The sequence below is a fragment of the Malania oleifera genome, chromosome 9 (assembly GCF_029873635.1).
Source record: "Malania oleifera isolate guangnan ecotype guangnan chromosome 9, ASM2987363v1, whole genome shotgun sequence".
Classification (NCBI taxonomy): Eukaryota; Viridiplantae; Streptophyta; class Magnoliopsida; order Santalales; family Ximeniaceae; genus Malania; species Malania oleifera.
In genome coordinates this window covers 63,140,698-63,151,970 of record NC_080425.1, presented here as the reverse complement: position 1 = coordinate 63,151,970, position 11,273 = coordinate 63,140,698, and positions in this window count along the sequence as shown.

Below are 11,273 nucleotides of genomic sequence, written 5' to 3'. Positions count from 1 at the left end.
GGGTGAATATTCGCCAAGGTGGATATTATTGTAGTATGTAGCTCTTATGGAGTGGAACACATATACAGATAAAGCATGCTGAGGAAAAACAAGGAAACTGGTTTGCAGGAAAAAACAATTGATAGTTTAATTGACGGTTTACGTTCAGGAAGAAACTATCGACGTTTTCATTGAAACTGTCAACGATTTCAGTCTTAGTAAGAAACCGTGAACGGTTTGCTGAAATCGTCAACGATTTTGTTCAAAGCTATTTTTGAATTTTGAATTGAGAAGATTAATAGGTTGGGGATTCGGAGGCAAATCTTTCAGGTATTGATACATTGGTATTTAGGGAACTTTCTAATCCCTATGTATGTGTAATGTTAGCATATATACAATGTTGTTACCTTGGTTTTGTGAGATTATAAATTTCAGCCGCTGCTTACTCCCTTGGACATAGGCATTCTGTCAAACCATGTTAATTCTTTTATCATTGTTTTATTGCTTTCCTTATAATCATGTGATTGTGTTTTTCATATTATTCATTGTTAGTTGCTACATTGCATGATCAGTTTTTCCGCTGTGCATTAATTTGCACAACAGTGGATTTAGACAAAATGTAATGCAATTAAAATTGTATTGAGTTTTGTCCCAATGTGCCCAAATCTAAATCCGAGGCTCAAAACTCATGCTTTCAAAAACAAATTATTTTATTATGAATCCTAAGTTGAGGCAAATCCTAAATTTTAAAATTTTTTTTTGTTGAACCCTAAATTGCTTAGTTACTTATATTAAGAGAGAGATTTTCAATAGCATATGGCAAATAAGTTGATTATGGAGCATCCAAAATATGAAAATTCATCAAGTATAATTGTAAGGTGTGTGTGTGTGTGTGTCAATATATATTTCAAAATCAATGTAGGGAAAAATTTAGTTTTTTTTTTTTTTAATTAGTGTTGAATGTAATGTGTAAATTAATAGTATAATAGTTAATGATTATGAACGAGTACTTTTAAAAATTTGAATCTTATAAATTATATAAGTAAAAAAAAAAATCTAAAATACATTATACATGAAAACCTTACGTTCCACTAAATTCTAGCGAGGTGTTACTAATGTTCATTCTTGTCATTACTTTATGCTTATTTCTTATGTAACAAATTTAACTTTTTACAAAATTTTAGTGACGACAATGTGTAGATGTAGAATTTAACCTTGTGATTTGAGAGAGTTGGGAAGGAACATGATATGGAAAATTTCGTACATTATGTTTGTTTAGCTCAATCCGGACAAACCTCCAATAAAAAAAAAAAAACAACAAAACAAAACAAAATTTACACTTCAAAAGTATACATGTATTCAACTATCTATATACCAAAGGCAACGATTAGCAAACTTTAACTTAATGTTTATATACACATACATACATATACAAAATAATGCTTAAATAATTTTTCTCATGTAACAATATTTCATTTTTCTTTAAAAAATATTTAAAACATTATAAACATATTTAATTTTATTTAAAATTTTATATACATGAGCTGTGTATAGACTTTGATAGTTATTGAAAAAAAAAAAATTAATTTAATCTTTATACATTGCATATTTGTTTATAATCACCTACATATCATATGCTAATATCATTAGCTAGGCCTTCCAGTTCTATCCAGTGATTTTACTAAGTCATCATATATAAACTATAGTTTCTTCACAAGACTTTTACATTAAATGTATTTAACTCAAAGCTTATATAAGATATGAAAGATTTTTAAAAGGAAAGATTATCCTCTTAATTAGTAGCCTAACCCAAATGAGTGATTTCTTCAATAAATCCAATTAAAAAAAGGAGATTCTAATTGCTCGATTTTTCATTTGAAAATGTAATTCGACAAAGAATTAACTATAAATTTGTTTCGTATACAGTAATGAATTTTAATTTAATAAAATTTTCGTTACTTAGATTTCAATACCTCATTTTCTCGATTCTTTCTTTCATTCCATTTTCATTCAATCTATTCTACGGACTAGGTGCGGCTTAAATGTACAAAGAGTGCACATGTGATAAAAAAAACAAAATCATATTTTCTATCATAAAAATGAAATGCTACAAGTTTTAGTATTTGGGATAAGTGGAATATAATATTTAGGAAAGACCGGGTTCGATTCTCCATTTGTGGTTTGTACCATGAATGACTAAGGGTGCGTCAATGGCCAAAAGCAGCATTTCCACCACCATGGCTTTGGTGTCGCACCGGGGGTCCAAAGGCCTCGTCGGTGAATGGAGTTTCCATGTCTTAAAAAAATAATAAAAAAAAAAAATTCTAGGAATGGCTCCCACACCCTTAACTACTATGGCTTGCTCAGTTGAATTTATACCTGTACTTCGTATACATGCGAGACGTTTTTAGTGTCTGAAATTTCAAATTTAGAAGCCACAAATGTAATCAGTAATCACCTCTGCGAACGGAAGCTAGAGAAACTTTTCCCGAGAAAATAAATGAGATGACTAAGTATCACGTATGAAATGGTGAAGCCCAAGCAATATTTTCTTCATTGTTATTTCTACTGTTGAGATTGATTGACACCAATTGATGGATACGGGGGAGAGAATTTAAAGTCCGCACCACAGCTTTGATTAATTCCGGTTTATTGAATGCACCTGTACGTACAAAGGTAGGGTGCGTACGAATTTTCCCAAACAAGTCAAGAAAACAATCATGGAGCTTGGACGATCGACTCCGCCTGAACCCTCGTGAGTAGTTTTCCGTCCTTCTTTCTTTGCAAACAAACAAATAAAAATAGTCTTCCATCATTAATGGCCCTTGGAGAATGTCAAGAATGGTTATTAAATTACATGAGTCGGAGGAAGGGAGGGAGAGAGTCAACCCCCTGGTGCTTTCGTGGTGCCATCCAAGTTGAGCAAAGGAGACATGGCACGCACTTGGAAAGTTGAATTTTCTTCCGTTTGGGTCTTGCTTGTTTCCTGGAAAAATCGTTTCTTAACCTACACACTCTTTTTTTTTTTTTTTTTTTTTATGGAAAGGGTTTTCATAATGTATTTAGCCTACACACTCTTTTTCTGTTTTTTGCAATTGTCAACAAGGGAAATCTTTATGAACAGATTTTGAAATACATAAATGAGCTTCAAATTGATTTAAAAGTTTAAGTTATTGGGTTGCCTACTCCTTCAAGGCCTAATAGATATTATTCATGATTTCAATTTTTCCTTTTCTATTTTACATAGTATGAGAAACACATTTGTTTATGTCACTGGTTTTCTACTTATGTTAATAGTTTTCTGTTATTAGCACAAACATTGAAAATAAAAACTGTATTATTTTTCAATTATTTTTATTATTTTAATCATATTTTGCAATTTGGATTCAAGGGAAAAAAAGAGAGAGAGTAAACATTCGCTTAATCAAGTTTTAAATTTTGAAAACACTAACCAAACACGTTGTTGGTTTTCAATTTTTAGTTTTTATTTCTAGTTTTTAGTTTTCGTTTCTAACTTTTGTTTTTATAATTTTGGACAGTGATACCAAAGGGACCCTTAATTCTTTACCTGAATTTTCAATGTGAGCTGAATTTACAAGTGAAGTTTCTCAAAAATCTCTCCACTTGCTTGTGATTTTCAACAAACTTTCAAAAAATAACAGAAGTTATTCTTGATCTTTTAAGTGTTATGCAACTACTTAAACTCCTTAGTTGATCAAATTTGAAAACCTCGGGAGTCCATTTATTTGAGGGATTGATATCTCTTATGCTAATGAGTGCCTATACATTGACCTTTTGTCCTCCATATGAAACCTTTGAATCTTTAAGATGCGGCCCAATATTAATGTTAAAAATTATTACCATGTGCCTCATGTGACATATTGCTACTTGGTCCATCAATTTCACCGTTTTACAATAAAAAACCTATTTGTACGGGTGGGGTACATGAATACGGTTTATAGAAGTCAAAATTTTTGTCGACTCTCCACTAATATAGAATTTTGCTCCTGGTAATCTTGATGTCACTATTTCCCATTTTTGAACTAAGGTTGTGGAGGTGACCTTTATGTGAAAGAAAGATTAATAGTAATAAATTCTCATCCTTATGGTGGACTTCATGTTTATTTATTTTGACTATTTCTACTACTATCAATAAGGTGTGTATGTGAGAGACAGATGTATTTATCTAACCCTATATTTGAAAATTGGTCTTTGGACCATAGGTGTAAATTTATTTAAGAAAGCTTAAATAGAAAAACATATCGAACCTTATTCAACTACACGAAAATTAATTTTAAGACATAAAATTCTTACTGTCTAGACATTAGTAATATCAAAAATTTACTTTTTTAATGTGCATCATTATAGAATTGTAGATATTAAAACTTCTTCTATGCTTTATCAATAAACTTCACGTAAAAAATTACTCATAAATGAGCATAATGATGCACTTTGCTAGAACATGATCATAGAATTTGTGCTTGTTAGATGATAAAATTCATTATGCAGTCCGATGTAGCAATTTAAGCTTTTACTTCAAATGATTTTTCTTATATAAGATTAAATTGAATGGCCGTCTTGAAATTAATTTTGAATATTTTTAGCCAACTAATAATTTAAATGGTAAACACTTTCATTGTTATAATTAATTTAAAATTAAGTCAAAAGTAAATAATGGACTAACACCTTCATATTTTAAGTAGGGTGTATGAGTCGAACTATCAGTAATATTTATTTTATTATCAAAGTTCATTTTAATAAGAGAAATGATTAAATTTTATTACTGATTAAGCAGTCACTTAGCTATTTATTGATTTGTCGGTTGAGCATCAACTAGACAACTAACAGTCTCTCTGATTTAATTTATATTTTTAGTTTTAAAGTACTAATTTCATTTTATATTATGTTCTTGATTTAAACTAGTTTGATTGATTCTTTCAACTTTCCTGTGTAGGCTGCGCCACCTGTCGTGGCAGATTACATCATCCTTGCTAGTGCTTATTTTTATATTTGTGATGGGCGGCGGCCTCATCACCTCCACTGATCAATGTTTAAAATTGACATTCCGACGTCGGCTTGGTGTGCCATTTTCTTGGGCGTGGCATTAATTTATCACAAATATAGAAAGAATCAAGTCACCCACATAGTGATTCTTTCCCAAATTTATTAATAATTTTTATTTATCATGAAAAAATATATCATAAAAATAAAATAATACTTGGAGCTTATATAATAATCAATAAAAACACCCCATGCATCAAAATTAATTTATTATACTTGAACAAACATTACTTTTAAAAAATTTGGATTAATTAACACCCCAAAGAAGTGATTAATTTAATAAGACTACTCAATTTATTAGTCCCACACCGTATTGAGCATAAGATGTTTAGTATATGAAAATTGAACGTAATGAACCGAAATGGAATTGAATTTATTACTTGTTAGCTTTGGTGTATTCTTAAGAGGGGGGTGAATTGGGTATTTAAAAATTTGTCCCTAGGTCAACCAATCTGACAATAACATTACACAAACCTAGGATCTTTCTATTTAATTATAAACCCAATCAACACATATATTACATATAATGAATCAAGCATACAACATGGATGTGTTGAAAATAAGAGTGTGGAAAATAAATTTGCTGAAATATAAAGAACATGCACGATATGTTATCGGGGTTCGGCCAACTATGGTTATGTCCTCGCCTTGGCTACACCAGTACAAAGATTCCACTAATACTCATTTAACGGGTGGAGCGGCACCGGTTACAACCCGGTCAATTAGTGGGGCTAACGTCAACCAACACGCCTTACTAGGATGGCGCACTAAACTTTCCTAATCGGGTTTAAGCCAGTCCGGAACTATTCAACAGAGCTAGTCTCCCTCTTTAGGCTCATGTCTGGAATACAATCAATATAAAATTTTTGTACAAATAAACGCTTCTCATACAAGTAGATATGTACCATGCACCTCAATGATGTAAGAACTATAAGCTCGGTGCTCTACGTGTGCAATCAACACTCAGAATAATGATTTTCTCTAATCAAACACAAGAGTGTATATCAAAGCAAGATTTGAAACACAGTATTTGAATATCACAGTATTAGATCAAGGTTTCAAATATGCAAGTTAAATGATTCAAACAACCTTAATAAGATGTTCTCAAAGTACTAAGCACAATGGATGTTTGAATGCATGCTTTGAAAATGATTTTTGCATACAAAAATATAGGCTTAGGTGTCTTGCAATGACAATAGAAGAACCACAACCTTCTAAGTCTTTCCACATAAGATTTATCAAAATAAAATTGATGGGATAACTTAAAGCTTTACTCTCAGTAAAAAAAACAATACGCACAACAAATGAGAGAATGAGCTAATGATGATTAATCACAAGTACTCTAAATATACTCACAACACTTGAAAGATCAAGGAGAACGAATTTCTGGAGTGTTTTGGAGTAGTATAAGCTAAAAAGGGATTTTTGATTTTGAGAGAATTTTGACCATAATCAATTTGCTAATCCTTACTAGTTATGACAAATGAACAGGTAATATAGGCAAGGAGGATTTTTTGACCGTTGGGGACTAAATGGGGATTCTTAAAATTGTTTTAAAATGGTTTAGGAAAATTAACCCATTTTACCCCTTTAAAAAATCAGTAAAAATATTTTAACCCGCGAGGTTCGGGTGCCGGCCTGAGGTTCGGGTGCCTGAACAGACTCAGTCAAAAATCTAATTTTTAACGGTTCGGGTGTCCGAATTGAGGACCAGTTGGTTGAACCAAAGTCAGTAGCCAAATGTCCGATGTTCGGATGCCCGAGGCTACATTCGGTTAACCGAACCAAGTAATTCGGTCGCTTGAGCCCTTTTAGAACGTGATCGTTCGGGCGCCTGGGTAGTTGAAAACTGTTCTGACTTAGGTTTGGGTGCCCAAGGGAGATACAATCAAAAGTGGTTCTGGTGCCCAAAACATGAAGTTAACATGTTGACTTATTCGGTCGCCCGAGCCTTTTACACGACATGGGTTTGGTCGCCTAAACCCTCTCAGCATTTCAATTTAAAGTTCATTTTAGTCTTGATTTGATTCCCCTGATATGAAAAGTGATGTTGAGGACTTAGTTAAGTGATTGTGCAAGACCTAGGGTCTTTTCCAAGGCCTTTTTAAGTATGCCAAAAAACCTGGCGTCAGTTGACCATCCCTAAGGTCTTAAGCTTATAGTCCTACATGCATGATATGTAGATTATTACAGACCTTGGATGATAATTATTATAGATTCAGCGAAATGAAATATAGATTACAATAATTTAAAAACATTTCGAGTCTTCATTTTCCTTAAGTTGTCATGTGCCATCAATATGATCTTCCTAATATGGTCTTGCACACAAACTTGGCAGATGTTAAATACTTGAATATTTTTCATAATTAAAATAGGGTATGACCCATGGGGTCAACATTACTTCATTTATTTATGTTTCTCATTTAAATCTTGATTTTATTTCATTTCCATCACATTCCATTAGATGGACCAAAAATGTATGAATTTGATTTTCTAAGTGAGTTTTGAGTGACTGTTGAATGTGACATAATTATTTTTGGTTATATTTGGAGATTTATTGGACTTGAACTATGTAATAGGAGTAAGCTCATCTCACACCTCAAAGGCATTTTTCCTCTCCTTTTGTCCATTTACAAAGTCAAAGACTTCCATTACAAAAGTTTTATGCTCAAACAATTAGAATGTGGCCCCCTAAGGCATGACTGAATGACTTGATATTATAATTATACTTTTCTTTGACTCAAATCGTAATCGTGGCGGATATTTCCTATTAAATTGTAATAAATTTCTTTGGACCCCTTAAAAAGTACTTGAGATCACCAATAGAGAAGTCTTATGCTCAAATCATTTGATGCGCCCTAGGAAACAACTAAATATGGCTTGATACTATTTAATATTTTCTCTAATATAATTGGTAATTATGGGAGCTATTTTCCAATTGGTTTACAACAAACTTCTTTATAAATTTTTGACAAGGGCCTAACATTGGTCTAAGACCTCTAATAGAGCAAGCTTTAAAACTATGTTGCTTCCCTCATGAGTCTACTTTGATTTGTGCTTATAAACTTTAAATTCATCCTAAACAATTTGCCAATTAATGATTGAAGATAGTCATAAAAAAATAAATGTGCGGAAATAAGTAAAAGATCCACCAAAGTAAACCCGCAACCAAACAAGAAATCACAAACACATGATTATAGTAGTGTAGTCAATGTGACCACTGGATGTTAGTTTTGATGATTCACAAAAAGTGGCACTTAGAACATAGACTCACTTATAGACTCACATATAAACTCTTGAAAAAGCTCATACACATGTTTCTAAATAGACTCACACACAGACTCACGAACAAACTCGCACACAAACTCTTGAATAGACTCGCATATAGACTTGTGAACAAATTCACACACAAACTTTATAACTGATACACTGATATACTGATATGCAAACTCTATCAAAAACTCATTAAAAAAAACTATAATTTTTATTGTACAATCTATTATGTTGTTTGGTGATCTTGTTGTATCAATTTAATTTATACCATCTCATATATTGCTGATTAATATCGTAAACAGATTCTAAGTCCTTCAAGTCAAGTTCTAACATTCAAAATTCAAAAATTGGAGAATCAAGTAAGGATTTTATTAATGGCTAGAAGTATCCTTCTTCAGCTTGCATTAATAGTCTATTACATGGCATAATATCTTCTCACTTATTCAAGCATTAACTACAAATCCTAATAAAGCTTGTTGAATTTTGTTCACTTGCCTATAAATACTAGTTGAAGACTAACGGAATAAGAAAATACAACATGCACGAGTTTTGAACTCATGCTACTAATTTTACATGCTGGCTGCTATATTTGATCGACTTGGTTGTTTTGTTGTTGTTGTTGTAACTTTGTGTTTCTCATTGTAAATCTTACCTAATCAGTTGAGTCCTTCAATGGCTATCTAGTTTCATGATTTTGATTTTTAGAATTTAATTGGCTGAACTAGAAAAAGACCTTAAAGGTTTATCATCTTATTGTTATTTTCCTTTAGTTTCATCCTAGTTAAGACATGTGCCTTGGAGTGTTGCGTCACTAAATATTGGGTGTAATCCCAGATTGGGATTGTATTCTTGGAATGCAAAGGCAGTGTGTTTGACCAAGGTCCATCTTGGGGCTGTGTTGACTCCATATGGTTTTGTCCTTGGTGCTGTGGCACAATTATTGATAGGTTTTCAACAACGTAGGATTAGAATCCTAGTTTTGTAATACTATGAGTATTATTGGAAAACCTAAAATATTTAAAGCCTCGAACCCGCCACGTGGGGCTTGGAGTGCCACGTAAGAAAGACCTGCATAAATCCCTGTAGTAGTCTTTGATACCATAAATACACAACCCGCCCCCAAACTGGGGTCCCAAGTGTTCCTGTCCATAACTAAAAACATAAACATGTAACGGAAGAAAAACCTCCTCAAAACACGTTACTAGAGTTTTAACTATCCCAAACACACATACAATACTCCCTATCATTACATTATAACCCAAAATAACAAAACACGACAACTGGTGTTTCACCAGTTGTAACAACCACTACCGGTAGTCTAATCCCAACCTTGTAATACGCTAGACTTGGTTCCCTGTAGGACCTGAAATATGAGATGGATATTAGGGTGAGACATTTCTCAGTAAGGTGGCTCAGATTATCATCAGTGTGTGGCTAACATGAGTTTTAGTGTGAACATAATATTTCCATTTATTTAAGTGAACGAAAAATGACATTTGAAAACTATATTCACATATATAACTAAAAATACACATACCTTTCCTTCATAACATAATTTGGCTCAATATAACCCATTTATCATAAATTCACCAGTATATGCATAAAAGAACCAACTTCTTGGGCTACTGGATTGACGACATGTTTTTCCCTATAACGGGTTGTGCCGCCCGAAAGCTGGACTTAGCATCTGGTCGGCCGACTAATGCTAAGTCAAAGTAACTGATCTGTAAGTAAGATTTGTCTACCCTTTCCTGGAATGTACCTTGGTAGGGTCCCTAGGAATGTCCTTCAGGAGGGGTCTCTTGGCATGTACTTTAGGAGTAGTACTGTGCCCAAGCCAAATCAACTATCCCATACCACACTTTCATACTAGTGTGGTTGCATTCCCTCCTGATTATAGCTATGGTACCATGCTCGCATTACATTTGATCCCTCAGGGTTCTTAAACTATATATTGCAATTTACATAATAAAACTGTAATTAAATCACATTTTTGTAATTCAGTATAAAACATGCCATATCGTATCTCGGTATCGAGTCATTATATTATAACCCGACATACAACTGTTATTTCATAAATCGACATACAATTGTCATTTCATACCTCGGCAATCGTTATTTCATAACTCAGCATACAATCATCATTTCATACCTCGATATACAACCATCACATTTTGTACTGATAAAACATCTGATAAAACCATCATGTTTAATTATGCTGTAATACTCATTCTCATGCCACACAATTTTGACTGATAAATCATAATATAATAAAGTACCCGGGGAACATAAAATTTGCTGAAAATAAGGGTGTGATCATCTCTAGGGTTTAATTTAACTCAAACTATATGTTTTATAAGAAAAAAGAGATGATCAATCCATTCACTTTAGTTTTCCCCAAATATGTATAATAATCAAATCTATCATTTTCATAATCCTAATTCATTCAGAAAATCACATATACCGTTTCTAAAAACCATATGCATCAATTTAATTAGTTCATATTTCAAAAAGAGCTGACATAATCTAATCCCCTTACCTGTTCCTGAAAACTCTGCCTAAAACCTTCAGAAACACAAAGCCCTAGCCACTTAAATCTGTCGAGGATCGACGACCTATGAGTCGAGAGGAGAGAGAGACGATTGAGGAGCACATGAGAGTGTTCCAAAAGGCTTAGGAGAGAGAGAGAGAGAGAGAGAGAGAGAGAGAGAGAGAGAGAGAGAGAGAGAGAGAGAGAGAGAGAGAGAGAGAGAGAGAGAGAGACGTAAGAGAGAGCTCCCAAAAACCTAATTTAGAGAGAGAGGGAAATGAGAATTATAAGATTTTTAAGCTTGCTTCCTACTTAAGTACACTCAGCCTGGGGATAATCATCGATGGTTTTCCTAAGTTTTACGAAATCATCGATGGTTTGACACTTAAATGCTCTTGGTAGTTTTAACCGTTGACAGTTTCCTGAGATT